The 18,065-nt window shown below is 40.9% G+C and overlaps 1 protein-coding gene and 1 non-coding gene across 2 annotated transcripts in view; one reads left to right on the top strand and one right to left on the bottom strand.

The window, feature by feature from the left end:
* Positions 1–18,065, top strand: part of LOC124722288 (protein artichoke-like) — a 408,123-nt gene that overhangs the window by 182,285 nt on the left and 207,773 nt on the right. The gene's annotated exons all lie outside the window — the stretch shown is intronic.
* On the bottom strand, positions 9,135–9,218 carry Trnas-gga. Its single transcript is given in 2 exon segments — positions 9,135–9,169; positions 9,179–9,218. It is a non-coding gene; the product is annotated as a tRNA-Ser (tRNA).

Here is an 18,065-nt window from a genome sequence, read left to right as displayed (position 1 = left end):
AGCTAAACTACATACCATTAGCTTAGTTCTCTCTTTATGTACATATTGCATTCATCAGTTAGCACAAGTTACTTTTCATGAAGCATCCGATTACCTATAGCGATTTCTGCTATGTCACCAGCAAACTATAACACGCTGTTTTTATGTCCATGAAAAATAACTCCTAAATCGAGATAGTCCTTTACTTCCTGCAAGGCCTCTTCTGTATTCAAATTAAATCTGAGAAGTGATTCTAGATACTCAAACTAGTTCATCTTTGCAAACTATTTCAAAGGTGGCTGGTCCATTTAGGGACCCGCTCATTATTTTGTTCACCGTTACGTTTTTATGTATAGGTTTAAAAAAGTCTCAGGGAAAAGTAAAAGTCCTATAAGTACTGTACCCAATAACAAAAGCGTAGCAAGAATATGAGTTTTGGCGGAGGAACAGTGATGAATTCATTGGTTTCGCGGTGGACGGTGATATACAATCCACAAAAGAACTGAAGGGTCACCTTTTTGAACCCCCGTCAATCTCCATATTGTGACAAAGAAGAGTGACATTCGACTCAAAGAAGATTGCAATCTTCCTCTATAATGGTGCAAAAGCTTGGCGCCCTGCAACGTTCCCCTCGGCCTCGGCAACGCTTCAAACAGCGAGTCGATTTATGCGAAAATATGGCCAGAGCTCAGAAGTTTATGTGAAATGTAAGTTTCGTTAATGATGTGACATTGGCACCAAATTTCACCACAATGCTACCCAAAGCTACCGCGGACATGTCACACGATGGGAAGGCCGTTACACTCCCTCCTTACCCAAATCTCACCCCCACTCTTGACGCCCCCGCAATGGAGGTCAGAACCGTGACACTCAGCGTTGAAAGCACGCAGTTTTCTTATGGATGGCCGAGGAAACCATTTCAGATAGACCGCCGCTCTGAATCGATACACGAGGCCTCAGGAGGTGGCATGAAATGCGTCACTGAAACACCCCTTCACTTGGGACGTTCACTTACACACTTTCGTGGGTCGAAAACGATAGCTTGCAGTGCGATGGACTTAACAACGACGTTCGATATAAAGGTTGCCACAGCTGGCACTCTCTGAACAATTCAACCCTTCTATAAGGACATTGTGGGGTTGCAACCACATTGAATGTGACATGACCCCTTTTGGAGTGTAGCGCGACTGCAATTTTTGCTCTGGTATACAGGGTGGAACAGCAGGTACCGTTCAAAACCATTCGAAAAAATGTGAAAGTGATCCGAAGCAAAACGTGTTTACACTTTTCCAGCAATCCCATATCTAGCCCTCCTGCATCTAATCACAAGTACTATTTTATTTATTTTAAAGTACTTATTAACTGGGTAGTTTCTATACAACATTGTCACACATAATAAGCCTGACCATTACAATACTCCATTATCTCTGCCTACTGTATAAGTTGACTTTTCTAAGCTCATATACTTTCCGAAAAGATAAACAGCCTGTGGAATTCTTACATTCATTAGATTTGTCAGAATTACCGCCATATAAATTTATACTAGAAGAGAACACTATTGTCGTGTTGATAAAAAAGCTGAAAGCTTAACAGGGCTTAGTCAGCGGAGCATGCATAAAACTCAATGAATTTACAGTTAATGCTCAGCTGATTGACACCGGGAAAACGGTTGTAATACCACGGATAAACGTAACACAATTTTATCCAAGCATGCCTTTTCAATTGCCAAGAAGACAGTTGCTTGTTAAAATTACATTTGTAGTCATATCCCAGGGACAAACGTTTCAAAATGCAGGACTGTATTTACCAAATCGCATCTTTACACACGGACGATTGTACGTAGCATTTTCAATGGTAACTAAATCAACTAACATTTTTGTCCATTAAGGAAAACGAAAACCAAAAAGTACTCGAAGATTACATTCTTAAGTCTAATGCCGTTTACGCCGTGGTACTGCAATGCTCTGTAAAGAACTTTGTTCAGAATTATGTGTATGGAAACATATATTCAAGGAAGTATCGCAAATTCATAGGTATTATTTCACGTCGTACGGTTCACTTTTTAAGATTTTTTATTTTCATTCCCACAACTAAACATGTTCTAACGATTCCGTTTATTACAAATACTGGCGTTATTTAAAACTATAATAGTGAGAAAGTTTGGCACAGGTCCTTTGGTTGCACATGGTTGTGCCTTTCTTCGAAACTCTTTATCACAACTACAGTACAAAAACAGTTTGAGAAATTTACATAACTCAAATATGTCATAGAGCGGAATATACATTAAAATATAACAACAGCAATACTTGCAATATTCATTGAATTACCATACCTCTTGGGCCGTGTATCACTTGCATTTAAAAGCATTTAGGTGTGTGATTAACAGATGATACAAACATGAGATTGTCTATAAGCTTCACAGCTCCCTCAAGTTGTCTTTATGCTTTACATGAAAAAGACTCATAAAATTATAAAGGAACATGACATCTGTCCCTTAGTTTGTGCATAAAATTTAAACATATTACATTAATTTTTACTATCTTATCCATTTTTTGCATATTTACAAGTTGCAATAAATTACAATCGCCGAAAACCCATTGTATTTACAACTTAAACATTAACATTTGTTAGCGTGTATGTAAAAGTAATGAAAGGTGCGATTTAAGCTTACTAGGTGAAATATTAAATACCGCCTTTAAAGAGCACACAGGTCGTTTTGGAACGCCGTAGATGATGGTTGACTGACACCAGCCGATCATATGGCCCTCTACTCCTGTCGTAAGTCAGGGCAGTGAAGTAGTGCATGCATATACAGGGTGAGTCACCTAACATTACCACTGGATATATTTCGTAAACCACATCAAATACTGACGAATCGATTCCACAGACCGAACGTGAGGAGAGGGGCTAGTGTAATTCGTTAATACAAGCCATACAAAAATGCACGGAAGTATGTTTTTTAACACAAACCTTCGTTTTTTTAAATGGAACCCCGTTAGTTTTGTTAGCACATCTGAACATATAAACAAATACATAATCAGTGCCGTTTGTTGCATTGTAAAATGTTAATTACATCCAGAGATATTGTAACCTAAAGTTGACGCTTGAGTACCACTCCTCCGCTGTTCGATCGTGTGTATCGGAGAGCACCGAATTACGTAGGGATCCAAAGAGAACGGTGATGGACCTTAGGTACAGAAGAGACTGCAACAGCACATTACGTCCACATGCTAACACCTTTTCATTGGTCTTTTTCACTGACGCACATGTACATTACCATGAGGGGTGAGGTACACGTACACACGTGGTTTCCGTTTTCAATTACGGAGTGGAATAGAGTGTGTCCCGAAATGTCAGGCCAATAGATGTTCAATGTGGTGGCCATAATTTGCTGCACACAATTACAATCTCTGGCGTAATGAATGTCGTACACGCCGCAGTATATCTGGTGTAATGTCGCCGCAGGCTGCCACAATGCGTTGTTTCATATACTCTGGGGTTGTAGGCACATCACGGTACACATTCTCCTTTAACATACCCCACAGAAAGAAGTCCAGAGGTGTAAGATCAGGCCGGCCGGTGTGGCAGTGCGGTTAAAGGCGCTTCAGTCTGGAACCGCGTGACCGCTACGGTCGCAGGTTCGACTTCTGCCTCGGGCATGGATGTGTGTGATGTCCTTAGGTTCGTTAGGTTTAATTAGTTCTAAGTTCTAGGCGACTGATGACCTCAGAAGTTAAGTCGCATAGTGCTCAGAGCCATTTTTTTTTTTTTTTTTTGTAAGATCAGGAGAACGGGCTGACCAATTTATGCGTCCTCCACGTCCTATGAAACGCCCGTCGAACATCCTGTCAAGGGTCAGCCTAGTATTAATTGCTGAATGTGCAGGTGCACCATCATGCTGATACCACATACGTCGACGCGTTTCCAGTGGGACATTTTCGAGCAACGTTGGCAGATCATTCTGTAGAAACGCGATGTATGTTGCAGCTGTTTGGTCACCAATGATTCCGCACCATGCACTTACAGTCCACGGTCACTGTCGCTCTACCTGTCTGAGCCAGCGAGGATTGTCCACGGACCAGTAATGCATGTTCCGTAGATTCACTGCACCGTGGTTTGTGAAACCCGCTTCATCGGTAAACAGGTAGAACTGCAACGCATTCTCTGTTAATGCCCATTGACAGAATTGCACTCGATGATTAAAGTCATCACCATGGAATTGCTGATGTAGCGATACATGAAACGGGTGAAAGCGGTGACGATCAGTTTGCGCATGACACTACTTTGACTCAGTCCACCGGCTCTCGCAATGTCCCGTGTACTCATGTGTGGGTTCATGGCAACAGCAGCTAACACACCAACTGCACGCGCTTCTCCTGTGACGGGCCTGTTACGGACACGTTTGCGTGCTACGACCATACCTGTTGCAAACAGTTGGCGGTAGATGTTTTGCAATGTGCGGCACGTTGGATGCTCTCTGTCCGGGTACCGTTCTGCATACACCCTGCAGCCTTCAGCTGCATTTCGTCGACACTCGCCATAGATGAGTATCATCTCCGCCTTTTCAGAGTTCGAATACACCATGGTCACAGTTCCTACAACACTACACTATCACAGACGTCTGGTAACACGGTGTACTACAGTTGGTCTGCGTGCGGAGACGAATGCAGAATAACAATAACAGCAAGCGCTACATGCGGACACTGCGACAGCTAGACCAAACCACAACAGCGCACTGCAGCCACACTCGTAAACACGGTCGTCATCGTAAACATGTCCCTGCAGATGCTGCTCGCCGACAGTGGCCCGTGTTTGTTACAACACGCAACTGAACGTCGGAGGTTTCAAGCGTCAACTTTAGGTTACAATATCTCCGGATGTAATTAACATTTTACAGTGCAACAAACGGCACTGATTACGTATTTGTTTATATGTTCAGATGTGCTAACAAAACTAACGTGGTTCCATTTAAAAAAACGTAGGTTTGTGTTAAAAAAAACATACTTCCGTCCATTTTTGTATGGTTTGTATTAAACAATTACACTAGCCCCTCTCCTCACGTTCGGTCTGTGGAATCGGTTCGTCAGTATTTGATGTGGTTTACGAAATATATCCAGCGGTAACGTTAGGTGACTCACCCTGTATATGTACTAGTCGGTTCTATGGAATCAGCGCAGTACAATGGGTCGACGTGGGAACGTTACAGAATGCCACAAACGTGCTGTCACCTTGGACGTGCCCATGAACATGTAACAATGCGTACTGACTGCATAACTTATCTACCAGGCGCGGAATACCACCAGTAGCCATGTAACAAGATGGAACAACAATGGTGGTAATAAGATCCTAACTGGGATGGACTGTAAACGTATGTAACGGCTTGATAAAGACAATTATTCTTCACATTTCATGCGTGATACTGATCACAGATCAAAATACATTATCTGCCACTTCTGTAACACGTTACCACATAGCTCACCGATCTCCGCCCACTAAAAAGGGGTGAATACAACAGTAACTACTTGGATTATCGGGTACATCAATTGTAAGACTGCACCTATAAATTACTGGAATTTTCACATGAGGCGGAAGAACTTGATGCGCTAGTGAGGAATCATATTGATACGCGGTACAATTACGGGAAAGATTTTCGCAATCTGATATCCCACGTGTATTATTTTCGTCATTTTGCGGTTTGGTAAAGCCCTCTGACTCTCTCCAAATCCCAATCGACGCGGAACACAAGTTTAATTACGGTAGACAACCCCCGTCGGCGGGCCAGTTGCTAATTGACAGTAATTACATGAGCCGGCGGTTATATTGTTTGCTGCTATTATTCGTTTCGAATGTCGGTATTTATTGCTCTAGCTCTTTTTTGGCGTAAATGAGAACGAGCTTTCAAACGAGAACTATGTCTATCCCCTTCCACAGCGACCAACGTGAATGGCTTTTCGTACTGATATACGGGCCCCGTGAATACACATTACAGATTTACAACAAAATGCTAGATGAGTAAAGTGAGTTCCACAGTGCAGCCATGTAATATTTTAGGGAACGTATATTTCTTTATTTGCTATATTTTTAATGTCATAGAGAGCTAGTAAGTTGGAGACATATCAGGCTAACATTGATGAAGATAGCAGCATTACATTCCGTAACGAGGTGATTTATGTCTTGATAGCAATGTTTCTAAACATTTAATGAATTCACCCCACATGATGGATCTCGTAAATATACAATCAGCCTTCTGTTATGTCACTGCGGAAATTTTTTCAGTTATTTAAGGGCAAATACTACTAGAGGAAACGTAATTTTCGGACAGTGCACAAAGGTTATGCAACTACGAGAAGGTGTTCATTATTCAGTGGCAATAACAAATCTGTGTATGAGTGCTCGTTATGAAGTAAAACTATAAAGTATGAATCTTCTTTTTCTTGCACCTTTGTCCCTCATCAGCGCAGGATAGGCTTGGTAATCAACGGATTTAGCATGGGTAGTTTAAGGGGTGGTCAGATGCACTTCCTGTCGCCACCACGTTAGTCCCGGGGACGGAATACACGTATGCGTACCTCAACTGCCTGGGGTTAGTGCTATTCGTGTGAAAGTGAGCGAAAATTTTCTAAAAGTTTACGAATCGTGTAACAGAGTCTGGACTTGAGTACCAGTCCGGTACACGCCCAGTGGGATGTGAAAACCCGCCTAAAAACCACATCCAGACTGGCCGGCATACCGAAACTCGCCGTTAATCCGCAGGGTGGATTCGATCCGGTGCCACCATATCTCCTCGACGCGGAAGCAGTGGTTTAGCACACAGCGCTATTTTCGAGGGTAAAACTATAAAATATGAATCCTTAGACTAAAAAAATAATTTGAAAATTATCTAGAAATTAACACAGCGTTGTTATTCGGTCACAGAAGCAATAAGACACGGTACTGGTCCACTGATGTCCATCTCACAATCACCAGTAAAGGTTTTTTTACCGTAAACTATCTTACTTTCTCCATTTTATCAAAAAATCGTTATTAATTACAGATAATTGATGAATTGCAGTTTAATTTTTAGGAAGAAGGTGTGATTCATTATTTCGAATTTGCAGTATAGTCAAAACGTGTAGTCTGAAGCAGTGAATGGTATTCTTTCAGAGTATTTCACAGAAAGACCTTTGACAGCTCGCAGTAGTAATAAATTGCTGAGGCATCAATACTTCACTTTAAGATGACCCTTTCGTTTAGTCAGAAATTTGGATACTGGCACCCATTTACGCATCAATTATGTGAAAAATGCGTCTCGCTTGTCAACAAGAAGTGTAACTCCGGGTTTGGACTATTTTCCATACGTATGAACCAGAAGGTCCTTTACATAACAATAAGTAATAGCTTCGTAATCGCTAAGGTGTAACTTACATATGGAAAATATATCCTGCCAATAAGTTACATATTCTGCTATATACTCCATTTTTATTATTCCTGTCAACAAAATTTCCGTTGAGTAGCTCTAGCCCTTTGTTTTCGTTGTCCAGTCCATATCTTGAGAATGATTCAGAAACGGGTTAACAACTCAAGTGATGTACGACTCCTTTCTTGTAAATGCTGTCACTAGGGTTTGCTTAGGATTTGTCTGACCCCTCCGCTGTCATCTAATAAAGCAGCAGGAAAGGATACAACTTCATTAGTACCTTCGAGAATTTCGGTTTGATAATAGTTCCACGTAGACGCAAGAGTCGAACGATCCACATGAGTGTGGTGTAATATATTTCAATCGTAGAAGAACTAAGAGCGGCAAGAATCCACGCAGATGAAATGGGTCGGGCTTTATAAGGACTGTGAGGCATAAGATAAACAACAGAAGATAAACGATGTGAATGTATTTGAATGTGCTGTTTAAGAACGAGTGCAGGCGTACAGCTGTGTGGTCTTCAGTCCTGAGACTGGTTTGATGCAGGCGTACAACTATTAAGATAATATAGCACTATTTTGGAGGAAAGGGGTTTAGATCGCTTTCTGGCCTTCCTGATTTGGATTACCCGTTTCTTCCCTTAAATCTCGACAAATTAATTCCAGATGCTCAGACGATCATGGTGAACGGAGGTAATCTGACCGTTAGAAAGTTGTATGTGCATCAAGAGGAAGTGAAGACTTCATGGAAAAACAAGTGTCTAAAAAGCTTGGAATGCTAAACACTATATATATATATATATATATATATATATATATATATATATATATATATGAATCTTTAGACTAAAAGAGTAATTTGAAAATTATCTAGAAATGAAAACAGCATTGTTAATTCGGGCACAGAAGCAAATAAGACCCGGTACTGTTCCACTGATGCGCAATATATATATATATATACGTTCCTCAGAGATATGAGTAAGGAAAAACTGAAGAACTCATGGCTTGATAAAGTATTACAGTGGAATATTTACGGCATTTGATAGATTTTCAAAGTAATAGCACAGTGACATAACGTTCGATAGTGTTAGCAGTAAAACGTTTCACGAAAAGAGCCAGGAGTGCTTTCAATGTGGGGGTTAACATTGACGCCCCAGCATCACTTCGCGCTATTGCCTCATCAAACTCATGGACGAGCACCCGCCTGGCTGGTTGTTAATTAATGCTTATTTCTTCTAATTCTTACTTCCTACTTCTACATACATGCAATTCATTAATTCGTGCTGGTTCATGACATATAATAATCTTTCTTCAACGTCTCATAAAATAATTCCATTTGTTAAAAAATGAAAAATACCAAAGCTGGAGCCCAGCTATTCTGTAAAATGAAATGTCTGAATCCACCACATTAATACACAAGTGCCCAACTGCTAAATGTTTTTTTTTTTAAGAATAAACCTCGGTTTGACTGTGTAAGATGTAACTGTCTTAAACATATGTGTCAATCTTGTTTACCTGCTTTGGACTTGGTGCAAATGGCTCTGAGCACTATGGGACTTAACTTCTGAGGTCATCAGTCTCCTACAGCTTAGAACTACTTAAACCTAACTAACCTAAGGACATCATACACATCCATGCCCGAGGCAGGATTCGAAAAAAAATGGCTCTGAGCACTATGGGACTTAACAGCTGTGGTCATCAGTCCCCTAGAACTTAGAACTACTTAAACCTAACTAACCTAAGGACATCACACACATCCATGCCCGAGGCAGGATTCGAACCTGCGACCGTAGCGGACGCGCGGTTCCAGACTATAGCGCCTAGAACCCCTCGGCCACTCGGGCCGTCGCGTTTGGACTGCCTTAACAGATATCACTTAATGACGGTCTAACAACGTTTAACATTGTACTTGATAATACCATAAAGCCGAAATCTGTGAAGATAAATATAGTAACACAGAGTAAAATGGTGGGTTACTCTTTTAAAAAAGTACTGTATGCCTGTGGCTCAACAACATCAAAAACGTTTTGCTAAATGAAGATCCACTAAGTTCAAAGAGTGACTTGATAAAGGAGGAGATACAACAGTACGTTACATTTCTAAAGCTCGAAAATATTACATCTGCCTCCCGCGAAAGAACTCATTGGTCCTCCTTATGTATTTGTTCTTCACCTTCTCCCAGTTTTCTCTAGAACCTTAACAAATGAGTACTAGTGATGTCGTCTGGCTTGTCGGAGTCGCGCATGTACTCAGTTAGGTAAATAACAGATTAGATGAGAAAACTAATGTGATAAATCTCATCACAGGAAAAGAACTCCTAGGTTTCATGATGTTTCATTATATTTCCATGTGCAGCAATAGTGAGATAACATTTTGTAAAAGTTGACTTTCATCGTAACCTTGCTATTATCCATTAAAGTTGTTTTGGGATCACACGTTTGGTTTCACTTGTGACACAGGTCATGTGTCTGCACGGTACGGCACGAAATCTCATTTCTAGAAATTGGTATTGCACCGACTCATCCCTACTACCATTATCTGCAGCGAACATCACTCCATATCAGATAGGTGGATGGTTGTCGCCAGTTTCAGAGAAAGGGGTGTCCATATTCCTCCATTTCTGCCTTCTCGTATTTATTTTGTAATTTCTATCAAATGCGAAAGTAATAATTGCGGCACAATTTTTTCCTGCGCAGGGTGCACCATATGCGTAAGATGACATATCACTAGTTATTTTTCATGTTGGAGCCGACTTGACTTGGAACGTGGTTGCGCTTTCCCTATTACGAGTGTGTGACGAAAAGTAATACCTCAGAATTTTTTATTCTGTTCGCAATATCGGTTGAGGTATTACATTGCGTGCATATTACTTGATTATTGTATTTTGCTATTTGGGGAGCAAAATATCTGATGATGGTCGAAGTAGAGAGGATATAAAATGTAGACTGGCAATGGCAAGGAAAGTGTTTCTGAAGAAGAGAAATTTGTTAACATCGAGTATAGATTTAAGTGTCAGGAAGTTTTTTCTGAAAGTATTTGTATGGAGTGTAGCCATGTATGGAAGTGAAACATGGACGATAAATAGTTTGGACAAGAAGCGAATAGAAGCTTTCGAAATGTGGTGCTACAGAAGAATGCTAAAGATTAGATGGGTAGATCACATAACTAATGAGGAAGTATTGAATAGGACTGGGGAGAAGAGAAGTTTGTGGCACAACTTGACCAGAAGAAGGGATCAGTTGGTAGGACATGTTCTGAGGCATCAAGGGACCACCAATTTAGTATTTGAGGGCAGCGTGGAGGGTAAAAATCGTAGAGGGAGGCCAAGAGATGAATACACTAAGCATATTCAGAAGGATATAGGCTGCAGTAGGTACTGGGAGATGAAGAACCTTGCACAGGATAGAGTAGCATGGAGAGCTGCATCAAACCAGTCTCAGGACTGAAGACCACAACAACAACATATTACTTGGTCGACTTTTCCATTTCGCTGCCACAATTTGCAACCCTCTACCGCTAGACGGCTCCAAACTGTAACGTGTAACATGGTGGTATGTTACGTTAATATGTCGGTGCATGAGAAACAGTGTTCTGTAATTCCTCCGAAAACTGAAAGCATGAATTCGAAGAGTTCGTCCACAGATGGAGCGCCGTCTTCTTCAGAGTGACATTGTCAGAGCACACACGAGCGCCGCGTCATCTGTAATAATCCGACGCCTTGAGTTCACTGTCATCGATCATCCTCCATACAGTCCCGACTTGGCTCCATCAGATTTTCATCTCTTTCCAAAACTTAAAAGAGCATCTTCGAAGACATCACATTGATACTGATGAACATGTCCCAGCAGAGATAAGCTTGTGACCCTGTCGACAAAGCCAGTGACGGTACCAACAAACTGAGCTCTCGTTGGGAGAAATGTGTTCGTCGCTGGGGTGACAGTTGAGAAATAAATATGTGGACATGAACAGTAAAGATATAGAATGTTAATAACGTTTGTTTTATTAAAAAAAACTTTAAGAATTTTCACGTAAGAAATTCAGAGGCATTATCTTTCAGCACGTCCTCGTTGTTATTTACTTGTTCCATAGATCGTTTGAGCGATTATTTTTTTGTAGAACGAATCAGTTTACAGGATTTGTATACGAGATTAGAGTTAGAATTAATGAAAATACTATTTTTTGTCCTACTTATGCAACTACGCTTAAACACTTAGGTTTTTATTTGTCTTTCTACAGGATACCATTTTTAAATGAAAATTCGCCCGTGCAATAGAAACAGCTGTTACAAGAAATCGTTTTAGGTTTGATTTATAACTTGCTTTGCGACCATCAGACACATGTGTTATAGGGCAAATGATCAAAAATTTTCTTTGCTGCATACTGAACTCCTTTCTCAGTCACTGATACTTTCAACAATGAATGGTAAATGTCATTTTTTCATCTAATGTAGTTGGTATAGACATCACTAGTCTTCTGAAATAATGGATTATTTATGACGAATTCCATTAGCGAATATGTGCATTATAATTGTACTATTAAAATGCCTAATTTCTTGAATAGGTGTCTACTCGATATCTGCAGGTAAACATCACATATTACTCTTATTTCTCGCTTTTATAGAATCAATACTGTCTTTCTAAGTGATGAATTCCCACACAAAATTATGCCATAGAACATTATTAAATGAAAATACGCGAAATATACCAGGAGCACGATTCTTTTCTTTCTAGGACTAGCAATTATACGACGAACAAAACTAGTTGTAGTTAACTGTTTGAGCAGATCAGTAAAATGCTACTCCATAGTGTTGTGTGCGTTGGAAAGTGCTACTTCGTTGGAAAGTGCTACTTTCCGTATCTGGCATATGGGCGCTCTCCTGTGTAAAACGGTACCACAGTCCACCATATCTTCGTGCTAACGCCTATCTCTCCAATATGTACAAAGTACACAAAACGTAGAACTGTTTGCGAAATACAGGCAACAGCTCTCTAATCCTCCAGATATCTCCTTTACTAAACGATGACAATTCATATCGTCTCTTCTGCAGTGGGCGATTCAAAGAAGACTGTGCTTGTGAGAAAATCTGTCATTATTCCAATGTCAATAATATATATATATACATGTTCTTCTCTCTTTCACTTTCTCTCTCCCTCTCTCTCTCTCTCTCTTTCTTTCACACACACACTCACACTCACATGATTACGAAAATGTATTAAAAAAAAATCCCGTCTTTCCAGTGTCGGTAACACTCACAGTCTACATGAAAAACAAAGGAAGAAACGAAAACACTGCCCTAAGTACGGAACAGGTGAAACCACAGTACTATTTCAATGAAAACAACTTTTGTGAATTCATTCACAAAAATTCGGGAAAGCAGTTGCAGAACCTTTATTTCTTATTTTTCTAATGTTTCGACTGTATATCTTCCGCCGCTCTTCAGAGATAGAATCCACAATACACTACAGTACGTGTTACGTTGTTTTAAATCGCAGAAAAGACAAGCGCTAGAGACGTTAATCGGCGGTCAGGAATATGCATAAACTGAATCTGAACGTAAGTGTTCGATTCTTGCTGGGATGTAGATGAGTCATTATTAGATGCGCTGTAACGAAGTCTTTGCGAGTTTATTAAAGAAAGCACTGGATCCCATGATTTGTCCGTGTTGAAACCGCTATCGTTGGTAATTAAGTTTTTCACAAAACGAATTTCTACTGTTTCTTTCACCACCGAGTCCCGAAAAGATTAAGCCAACGCTAGTATTTCAGCATTTTCGTACCGTATAGAGCAGGGGAAGCCAACAATTCAACTTGAGAGCCATGTCCTGGCAGGAGTGCCATAACCCTCAGCCTGGCTGCACATTTCCCCCACAGCCACAACAGGCTGTCTGAGTGTGGGGAAGGGAAGAGACGAAAGTGCAATAACACCGCATTTGAATGGTAATGCTGTTGTACGGAGTTCGACTTGGTTTCATATTTCACATTTCTCAACAATACAGATCACAAAGAAACCAATTTTCAGTATTGTTTAATCATTTTTGGTGCGCTGAAGACATAGCGAAATTTTTATTTGCTACAAACTATTGGCATACTGACAAACGCAGGCAATTTCACAGATTTTTGCACTCAGGCTGCCACGTAATCGTGACTTGTTTAGATTCATAATCGAGAAATGGTGTTTCACTCATACATGTCGATCAAAATATTATACTACTTTTGCAACCTCGCTAGGGAGATATGAAACTCTACCTGAGGAAAACAACGTAGGTGTGTCGGACAGTTTTACTGTAGAATGACTTGACTTTAAAACGGTATTACATCGCGGACCTATCAGTTACATCTGCACATGCACACGGGCCTTTTCTACTGAAACAGCAAACGGTCTCGAAAACAGCTCGAAAACATATCTAAGATTGGCAGTGTCCTTAAGATGTTTAGAAACCGATCCTTGTAACTCGTTCAAGGCCCCAATGAATTCTTCAGACCTCGCATTCTCTTTAACGCTAGGGAACGTAGGGGACTGGACTCTGTTTCTCAGAATTTCTTCCTCCTTCAGTGCGATTTTCTTTCTAAATGCATCACCATCAAATCAGAAATAAGTTGCTTCTCACTTATAGTGTCTTAGTGTGGACAGTGTCCATTCAAGTCCAGTTAAAATGTGAGGTCTGAAAATCGTTCCGGATGTTTTAATTTTCGTTCCTGCACTCTTTTCCATCGTAAATTCAAAAATAGTGGGTTTTAATTCAGAAATCGTTCCAGCCATGCCCTATACATAGCTAACGTACTTTGCAGTAATATATAAAGTCTCCAAACTCTTCGTCCGATTCCATCGAAGACTATTGCAACTGACAGTGGAATAATGCGTGCGATTTCAAAAATTTCTTCGAGTGCTCCATGCCTGTAAATTTAGGATAAATTGCTTCTTGACGTACAGAATAATGGACCCCGTTTGTCGATCGTTGTAACTTTTTCCTCTTTCATTGTCAACTAAATCTTTAAATTATTTCTGCGTGCTAGTTTAATGGCGTTTCACTGCAAATTTTCAATACCCGTGGATTAACCGACTGCGTAATAGGTGTTGAGAATTCTCGTCCCTCATTCCCATTCTGCTTTGGAGGCTTCTGAAGACAGATTGCTAGACTTCCTCTTTTTGTGCTAACAGCCACTTAACCTGTGAACGTCCTTCATACCACAAAAAACAGCGAAAAGTGAACAGCAATGACATCACGATGCTCCTGAAATGAACAGAGTTATACCGAGCGAACAATGTCACATCGAAGTACTGAATTAAATGTCGCGCTGTACATGATGCTGTCGAGAAGGACTACTTACACGAGGCCCGCAAATCGAACTAACGAGCGGTTTTGCATGGCGTGGCCGACTCTGGCGTAGAGTGACTGAAATCGATACAGTGCTCTGCCACACAGATTTAGTGTGGTGTAAGAGTAAAGTGCATCTGCGGTGTTCCATGCATCTTTCCTGATGTACGAGTGGTCGGTCAACGTCTGCAGCGAATGTGTTTTCTCTAATTAACGACGGAACAAGAACTGTAGTGCACTTTGTATTCAGTCGGCTCATTCTAAAGATGACTGGAAGGTACACGGCCAGAATATTAGAAAAAATATGGAATCAAGTTTATGCAGTTCCCTTCCCGAAATTCTACGAGTGAATTAGTACGCTCTAAAACATTTAAACCGAACGAGGTGGCGCAGTAGTTACTATATCACACTCGCTTTCGTGAGGACTGTGGTACATATACGGGTGTGGCCATCCAGATTCAGGTTTCCCGTGATTTCTCTAAATCGCTACAGAAAAATTCCGGGATGGTTCTTCCCCATCCTTGCAACATTCCGAGCTTGTACTCCATCTCTAATGAACTCGATGTACACGGGAAATAGACACTAAAGTTTTCCTTTGAAAACATTAAGATGCAAAACTTTTGTTTAGTTTACAGCAGCAAAGTGCAAATAGCACAAATTTCAGCAAAGTAAATTCGCTAAAAGTAAACGTGGTACCAGGTTTCTTTTGACTTAAACCGCCACTAACAACCAGGAAAAAATCGTGGGCTTCAGAGTAATTAAACAAACGGAAAAAAATACCATAACTAAACTAAAGGCCAAATTTATAAAGAAAAGCTGTTTTTTAATCTACAAATGGCAAAATTTAAAAGCATACACTACCTACAAAAGGGAGAAGAGCCCAGAGGTCAGGAGACATGATCAAATGTCAGTAACTTCGTACATATAAACGCCACCGGCGAGTACGTAAATGATTGGAGTTGCAGTTCTCTGTGACAGGTAGGACAACCACCTGAATGCATTAGTGTTGTTCGTGTTTAGTGTTGTCACCAGGCCTGGCAGGGTATACTGGGTGGGTAACTATTGACATCTAGAATAACTCCTAAAGTATGACAGTGCTGTAAAGTGTGTGGGATAAATGTTGGATGGGACAACGGGGGCCATAATATGACGTCGGTTTTTTTGTTGCTAGGTGGGGTCGTGTCAGAGATATGAAGGTCAACTTTGGTTTTTTTTTTAATGGGATGCTATAGTTTGATACTTATTTTCCGCTAGCGGCTATCGAGACGAATCCAACGACGTGTAACAGTAAGGTCTTTGAAGGTCAACGAAGGTCACAAAGGTGGCACGAACGTCCATTTACATAAGGTGCTCGATGTGATGACCATTCGTATCAATGCAGTGTTGCAATCTTCTTACTCCTTATTATGGATTGAGTGGTATTCCTTATTACTTAGACACTTATCGAAGCACATGCTCTAACAATTCTCTCTCATATATCGTGCAAATAGTAAATATTGGGCGAATACGGCGTATTCAACTAACGTGCCATGGACATGTAAACATCATTCGACAACTTCGCAATACAACATAATACGAACAGTAAAACTAGTATCGTTGAATCAAGTGCATGTGAATGATGTATTCCTTCGAAGGACAAGTCGATATGCTTCTCAGTTACGGAGAATGCCGACGAAATTCAGTGAGAACTAGAGACTTATACGCTGAAAGATATCCTCAATGCCGGCCGCGGTGGCCGTGCCGTTCTAGGCGCTACAGTCTGGAACCGAGCGACCGCTACGGTCGCAGGTTCGAATCCTGCCTCGGGCATGGTTGTGTGTGATGTCCTTAGGTTAGTTAGGTTTAATTAGTTCTAAGTTCTAGGCGACTGATGACCTCAGAAGTTAAGTCGCATAGTGCTCAGAGCCAAGCCATATCCTCAATGTACTCACCCTACACGTCGTACATTTAAATATGTGTATGATAAATTGAGAACAACTGGATCTTTAACGCATCGGAAACATATCCTGCAAAGGAAAGTTACTAACGAGGAAACGGAAACTGGTACTCTTGCCACTGTGGTTCGAAGTTCTTGTGTTAGTCCGCGTCCAATCGCAAGGAAATCTGGCATCAGCCAGAGTAGTGTTGTTCGTGTTCTGCATTGCCATAAATATCAGCATTATCATATCAGTCTCCACCAAGAATTAACTGGTACGGATTGTGCGCGTCGCAATGAAATCTGCCGATGGGCTCAACTTCGGATTCAGAAAGATGACAGATTTATTCATTTGATTTTATTTACTGACGAGGCTACATTCATGAACCATGGAAATGTTAATTTGCTTAACATGCATTATTGGGCAACTGAAAATCTATGTTGGCTTCGGCAAATTGCACACCAAAAACCGTGGTCGGTGAATGTACAGTGAGAGATTGTGGAGGACAGAATTATAGGCCCCTATTTCATCAAAGGAAATCTTAATGGTAGGAAGTACACCTCATTCCTTCAAGAAACATTAGGTCTGTTATTGGAAGAAATACCTTTAGGAACAGGGAACAGAATGTGGTATCAACACGATGGATGTCCGGCACATTTTTCGCTGATGGCTAGAAACGAGTTGCAGAGACAATTCCCAAATCGTTGGATTCGACGCGGAGGAGATGCTTCGTGGCCGGCTCGCTCGCCAGACTTGACGCCTCTGGATTTTTTCCTGTGGGGATTCGTAAAAGACTTTGTTTATAAAGACGTTCCAACTACACCTGAAGATATGCGAGATAGAATTGTCAGAGCATGTGCTTCGATAATTGCCGATGTGATAAGGAATACCACTCAATCCACGATAAGAAATAAGATGATTGCAGCACTTCATTGATAGCAATGATCATCACTTCGAACACCTTCTGTAAATGGACGTCCATGCCACCTTTGTGACCTTCGTTGACCTTCAAAGACCTTACTGTTATACGTCATTTGATTCGTCTCGATAGCCACTATCAGAAAATAAGTACCAAACTATAGCATCCCATTTAAAAAAAAAAAAAAAACAAAGTTGACCTTCATATCTCTGAAGCGACCCCACCTAGCAACAAAACACCAACGTTATATTATGGCCCCTGTTGTCCCATGCAACTTTTGTCCCACAAACCTTTGAGCTACTATCACAGTTTCTGAGTTATTCTAGGTGGCAACAGTTAGAGACCATACTGTACAAGGGGGGTGTACGGAGACTGATGTCGAATAGTGACTGTGAAGGACGCGGTACGGCACGTACTTGTGTGAGACCGCGTTATCATCAACTGGTACAGTTTGAACAAGGCCTCATTGTGAGTCTCCAGTTGGCCTGTTGGTCCAGTCGTGCAACACCCAGATTAGTGGAGCATTCGGATGCGACTGTGG

Source organism: Schistocerca piceifrons, chromosome X (genome assembly GCF_021461385.2).
Source record: "Schistocerca piceifrons isolate TAMUIC-IGC-003096 chromosome X, iqSchPice1.1, whole genome shotgun sequence".
Lineage (NCBI taxonomy): Eukaryota > Metazoa > Arthropoda > Insecta > Orthoptera > Acrididae > Schistocerca > Schistocerca piceifrons.
The sequence above is the reverse complement of the archived record's forward strand: the minus strand, read 5'-3'. Positions and strand labels throughout refer to the sequence as shown.